The 6,282-nt window shown below is 44.6% G+C and overlaps 1 pseudogene; it reads left to right on the plus strand.

Moving 5' to 3' along the window:
- Positions 1–2,326: 2,326 nt before the first annotated feature.
- LOC146076096 (5S ribosomal RNA) lies at positions 2,327–2,445 on the plus strand (annotated as a pseudogene).
- Positions 2,446–6,282: the final 3,837 nt, after the last annotated feature.

Raw genomic sequence — 6,282 nt, forward strand, 5'->3', positions numbered from 1 at the left:
CCTCTGATGCATAATAAGATGTGATTTATATGTAAAGCCTTTGTCACACTCAGAGCACACATGTGGTTTCTCTCCTGTGAAGCTCATCATGTATGAGGTGAGAAACAAATTAGTTGCTAAAGGTTTCTTCTATTCAGAAAATAAAATTACTATTGTTCCACCTCCTAAGGAGTAAGGGGATAAGATGTATTTAATTGGCTTGATTGGAGAACAATTTCCCTTTCCACATTGTCTTAACTTGAAGCCTGCTCCTTATATGTCCTGTAAGAAAGTTAATATATAAAAGCATAATGGTTACCAGGATAACTCTACTTATATTGTAGATGTATATTTATACACAATGGCAAATATCACAGTCACCGATAACTGATTTTATATTTATGTAGAGATGTGTCCACATACACCAAGCCTCCTTGTGCGTTAAACCGCCCTTCTAGTCCCACCATCAGTTCAAAGTGATATTACAATAGTTATATCGAAGATGGAGTTATACAGGAGTTAAACAGAAGGGAAACATAAGAAGAACAATGGAGAATCTGTCAGCCAACTCTTCTGCTAAGGACTGCATTCATCTACCTACTTGCTCTGTATACCCTTCTGACTATATCATCCACTCGCGCGTCTGGACCACCTTGCTCCAATATTGCTACAAAGATCATCTGCTGCTCCCTGAAACATGTCAAATCTAATTTTTATTGACCATACCACTGTCTTAATACTGCCTTTTATGCCACTGTAGTATTCTCTTATTTTATTCCTGTTATCCCGCACCGCGTGCTGCGCCTCGGCTGTGCACAGCCTGCCAGCAGCGGCCTACACTGTGTGCCCCATGTCCGTGTCCCCCTCTTCAGGATACATCTAGTATATATCTGTACAGTTTTACTTGTCTACCTATATGGCTGGTGCAATCACCATGTGGCACTGCAGGAAGAAGCCCCATAGGCGAAACACGTGTCCACAGCTGTCAGTCTCCCTTCAGCCTCACTCCTCAGACGCGCATCGGCAGCAATTTCACCCCCACCGCCGCCTCACTTATTCCCGGACAGCCGGCCGGCGTCTGATCACCAGACAACAGCGGGTCAGGTTCCCGCTACTCCGCCTCTCCCCGGGCTATCTACAACGCAGGCGGGCGGCATCCATAGGTCCGGTCTCCGACCCTCCCGGCATCCACTTATCCCCGTAAGCCGCTAACACAGGCAGCGGCAACAGGTACACGGACACATCCCCTACTGCCACCCGGCATTGGGGCTGTGTTCCAACTGTGACATTTTCCCACAACCAATTCACCTTGACCCCCCTTTTTTTCTAAAAACCTGGGCTCATCGTTTTTTTTGTGTTCAACCAGACTGCAATACCCGTGTAACACTACAAACGCTTGGGTCTACATTAACCGTGTCAATTAGTACAAACAGTGCTGATTTTTCAAACTTATAATGTGATACAGCGCTGATTATTCATACCTACTGAGTGAAAAGTAAACCTCATTTATATTGTATCTAATATGTGTCATACTATTTGATATCTAGTCAATGTGCAATTTTGTATCCACATCTACCGGTGTACCTAAATAGACACAGTATTTGGACTTCCCAGCAATTAAGCAACATTGTGTCAAACCAACATCTGTACTTTTTGCTATAATCTTTATCTCATTTGCTGCTAGCAAGCCAGCCTAAAAGTGATTACATTGGATGACAGTCTCTCCAACACACAGGATCGATCAATCCACGAGTTCACTAATCCTATACCCTTGGATTGTCCCCCTGTGTCAACACATCAATCCACGAGTTCACTAATCTTATACCCTTGGATTGTCCCTTTGTGTCAACATCTCAGCCTGTGTAGATAAAAAATTTTTTTGCAGTCACAAAACAGAATTAGTACCATCATTCTGCTTTGCAGCAACAATTATTTGTCTTGTGCCACAAGAGCCGAGTGTCACCCAGCATACCTAATCGACCGTATTGGATAATTTGATAATTTGCCCACAACTCCTAATCACATATATACGGTTTTGTGTATGTATTACAATTCCTCTTTCCCCTTCCTTTTTCTTTCAGTCTGCCTTTCCTAAACCTTTTGGGTCCACATTCCAACCTGTGCAGACTACAATTGTCTCAGTCACACAATTGAATAGGCACCACTGTTCTACCATGCAGTAACGCAATATAAAAATAAATTCCTATATAATTCTTTTTCCCCATTTCCCCCCCACCCGTTTTTTCTAAAGTCTGCCTTCCCCAACTCCATGGGTCACAAGTGATGCGCCATATCTACCTGTAGTCTAAGAGTTTAATTGATTGAAGTGCACCGAATTAACCCAACTTATTGCCACCATACCCCACTGGACTGCCCAAACCCTCTCCGAACTTGGAAGCCAAGCAGTGGAGGGCCAGGACAGTACCCAGGTGGGAGACCCCTGGGGAAGACCAGGTGTGGCAATATAAATACGAGGGAGGTGAATCACTACTTCAAATCTATCTCTGTATATATGACTACAAGAGAGAGTTTCATTAATTATATACAAAGCAATTTTTGAGGCTTTTTTTTTGGGTAAACCATCCGTGGTATACCCTGTGTGTAATCCCAGCACAAGATCCCATATTATCCCTATAGGGAACTGAATCATTTACCTGCCTATGATCACTGGTGAATCGTACCTTTGACAAATCAGTGCATGAATGATAAATTAACGTGTGATACAAACATTCCTTGACAATTTTAGTTCAAGGTTCACACTACATTCTAAATCATTTCTTAATAAAAATGTATTTATTTTTTCTACCACAATGTGCCATTTATTTTAACAATGAGTCTTCAATAAAAGTTACGTCTTAAATAAAAACTATCACTTATTGCATTTAAATTTAACAAGGAGTGCGCCCACAAAGCGTTTTTTTCCTTTCGTTTTTTTCTTTCTTTGTCAGTCCTCTTCTGCCAAAAAACCCCAGTGTACAGTCATTGATCTTTAACGCCGGGCGCACCGCCAACCTCACAACTACCAGAAAATCTTTTTCCAAAGTAGTTTATATTAGTTGGTTCCAATAATCTAATAAATAAGAAATCCATAGTCTGTGCGGATCTACACCCCCTTTTTTTGTTCACACTGCTGAATGGGTGCCTGGGTGCTGTACAGCTCAGTAAATATATGTTGTCCATGTCCCTCATTAGAATGCATCTAGTACATATCTGTATGTGTGATGTATATATGTACTGCCATTGTTGCTCGTTCTGACAACCCTTTGTATTACAGTATGTGCATTATTTTTAATGCCTGTAAAGCACCTTGAGTCCTGCTGGAGAAAGTGCGCTATATAAATAAAACTTACTTACCATGCCATAGTGGGACTGTAGCACTGAGCGTCTTTACAATTAAAATGAATCTTATTTGCAAAGAAAAAGGGACACACAAGCAGCTTCTGGTAATTAAAATATGTAAATATGTGGAATGTCTATATCAGTGGTTCCCAAACGGTTTAGAATCACGGATCCCTATAGTATCAGAAATGTTGTGATCAGTAATGTGGTGAGGGACAAGCTTTGCTTCGGTTTGTCCTCAGATTTTATGATTGGCGGCCACAAGCACTGGTTTTGCCTGTTACATTGACCATGAAAAATTTGAATTGGTCCTGGACCAGCATCCCGAGGCACACAGTTTGGGAACCACTGGTCTACATAAGAAATGCTCCTTTAGTGTTTTCTAGGTTTTTATACGCAGATACAGCAGTGGTCACACACATTAATATATATGGTAATCCTATATTCTAAGCAGAAGCTGCTTCTTTGTCCTATTTGCATCATTTTGTGAATAATACGCATTCAATGGAAAAGACACTTGGTGCTACTGAGTCATACTGCACTCACATGTTATGTGTAACCAGACTTGTGGTGAATGGGAGATAGATGTATGTGGACACATCTCTGCGTTCCCAAATTGCTGGGACTCTATTTGCAGTCACACGTGCAGCACAAAGACCTCTACCCAACTACAGTATACGTGGTTTATTAATGTGTCTATAATTGTTGTATAACATTAATCCTCTTGATGTGCAGAACATACACTACTGACCATTGGTAACACATGCTAGTAATTCTGTCCCCTCTATGGTCAGCTGATGCAGCAGGATGTCACTATGCTCTCCAGGCACACCATAGGAATGGGGACAATGATCATCTCAGTCACCCAGCTCAGTGTGATGTGTGCAGAGGAATCAGGGATCACGCATTTCTATGTTAGAGATCTGGGGAGGTTTGTTGCTTGGGAATCAGATATATATATATATATATATATATATATATATAAAAAAAAAAATTGTATTATGAAGTAAGTATGCACTTGTTTGGCAGAGTATGTGAGTGATTGCGCTCGTGTATCAGGGATATATATGAAACAGTGCCAATATCAGCGTAAAATGTCATACTATGATGGAACGGTCACCTAGATACCCCGTTATAAGCACTAACCTGCTGCACAGAGTAATATGTAAGATACTATGATGGAGCTGTCACCTAGATACCCCACCAAGGCGGCTCTCGGGCTCTCTGATCACTGCCTGGTACACCTGCTTCCCACCTACAAGCAACTAGTGAGATCTGCCAAGCCGACGAGGAGGTGGACTAGCGAAGCTGAGCAAAACCTGCAAGCATGCTTTGAATGTACTGACTCAAACGTTTTTTTAGTCTGCCACAAAGGATCTCAATGATTTAGCCGAGACTGTTACGGTATATGTAAAATTCTGTGAGGAACTGTGGGTACCATCAAAACTTGTCTGCATCTACGCTAACAACAAGCCCTGGTTTACAGCTAAGCTAAAGAAGCTATGCCTCGACATGGAAGAGCTATAAAGAAGCGGGGACAAACTCAGCTACAGACAGGCCAGGAATATCCTGAACAGAGAAATCCGGGTGGCAAAAAACTTCTTGACAAATGACCCTCGGTCGGTTTGGAAGGGCCTAAAGGTGGCCACCAACTACTGTGCGGGAGCAAGCCAAAAGCTGGTGAAAGACCTGAATCACTTCTATTGCAGGTTCGAGAAGCTGAGTGAGTGACGCAAACAACTCCCAGCCTCAGTCTGCTGTTACGGAGGTGCATACTCAGGGTTCGCAAAAACGCACTATAGCGCGTATTTTACCCTAAAACGGTCCCCGGGGACTCAGTTTTTAAAACTAAAGGGGTCCCTGAGGACGCGCTGTACTAATCCTGTCAGCCGCCGCTGCGAGCCAATCACTGTGACTGCAGCGGCCGCCGGGACCCAATCACTGAACAGTGGCCGCCGGCAGCCAATCACTGTAGGTTTTATACAGTTTGCTGCCGCTGCGCACCACGTACCCTGCATGAGAGCAGGTTACAGTTTCAAACTCTGCATCCTAAGTCCACTCCGCTGCTGAGAGCGGGGGGGGGGGACAGGATGGGATGCTGTAACAGCCGCTCTCAGCAGAGTAGATGAGCACGCTGTCAGGGTGGCGGGGGACTGGATGTGGCTAATGCAACTCAGAGCAGCGTGTCAGCTATTCCAGCCACATCCAGTCCCCCGCCGCGCTGATAGCCCGCTCACCTGCTCTGCTGAGCAGCATGTCGGCATGTTTTCCAGCCCCCCCCCCCCCACTGTGACAACGAACCTAATATGCGCCCCCCCTCCCCCCCCCCAATGGCAACCAGCATAAAACGTCCCCTCCCCATGTGGCAACCAGCATAAAATGCCCCCATCCGCCCCAGCATGTGACCCCTGCAAGGAGCATGTAACCCCTAGCAATAAGCATGTAAGTAAGCAGCACTTATGTGCTATGATGTGTACTGGGCATATTGGGGTGTGCGCTTTAATGTGTACTGGGCATTACGGGGTGTGCGCTTTAATGTGTACTGGGCATTACGGGGTGTGCGCTTTAATGTGTACTGGGCATTACGGGGTGTGCGCTTTAATGTGTACTGGGCATTACGGGGTGTGCGCTTTAATGTGTACTGGGCATTACGGGGTGTGCGCTTTAATGTGTACTGGGCATTACGGGGTGTGCGCTTTAATGTGTACTGGGCATTACGGGGTGCGCGCTTTAATGTGTACTGGGCATTACGGGGTGTGCGCTTTAATGTGTACTGGGCATTACGGGGTGTGCGCTTTAATGTGTACTGGGCATTACGGGGTGTGCGCTTTAATGTGTACTGGGCATTACGGGGTGTGCGCTTTAATGTGTACTGGGCATTACGGGGTGTGCTGTAAATGTGTACTGGGCATTACGGGGTGTGCTGTAATGTGTACTGGGCATAACGGGGTGTGCTGTAATGTG

Source organism: Crinia signifera, chromosome 4, assembly GCF_055691185.1.
Source record: "Crinia signifera chromosome 4, ASM5569118v1, whole genome shotgun sequence".
NCBI classification, from domain to species: domain Eukaryota; kingdom Metazoa; phylum Chordata; class Amphibia; order Anura; family Myobatrachidae; genus Crinia; species Crinia signifera.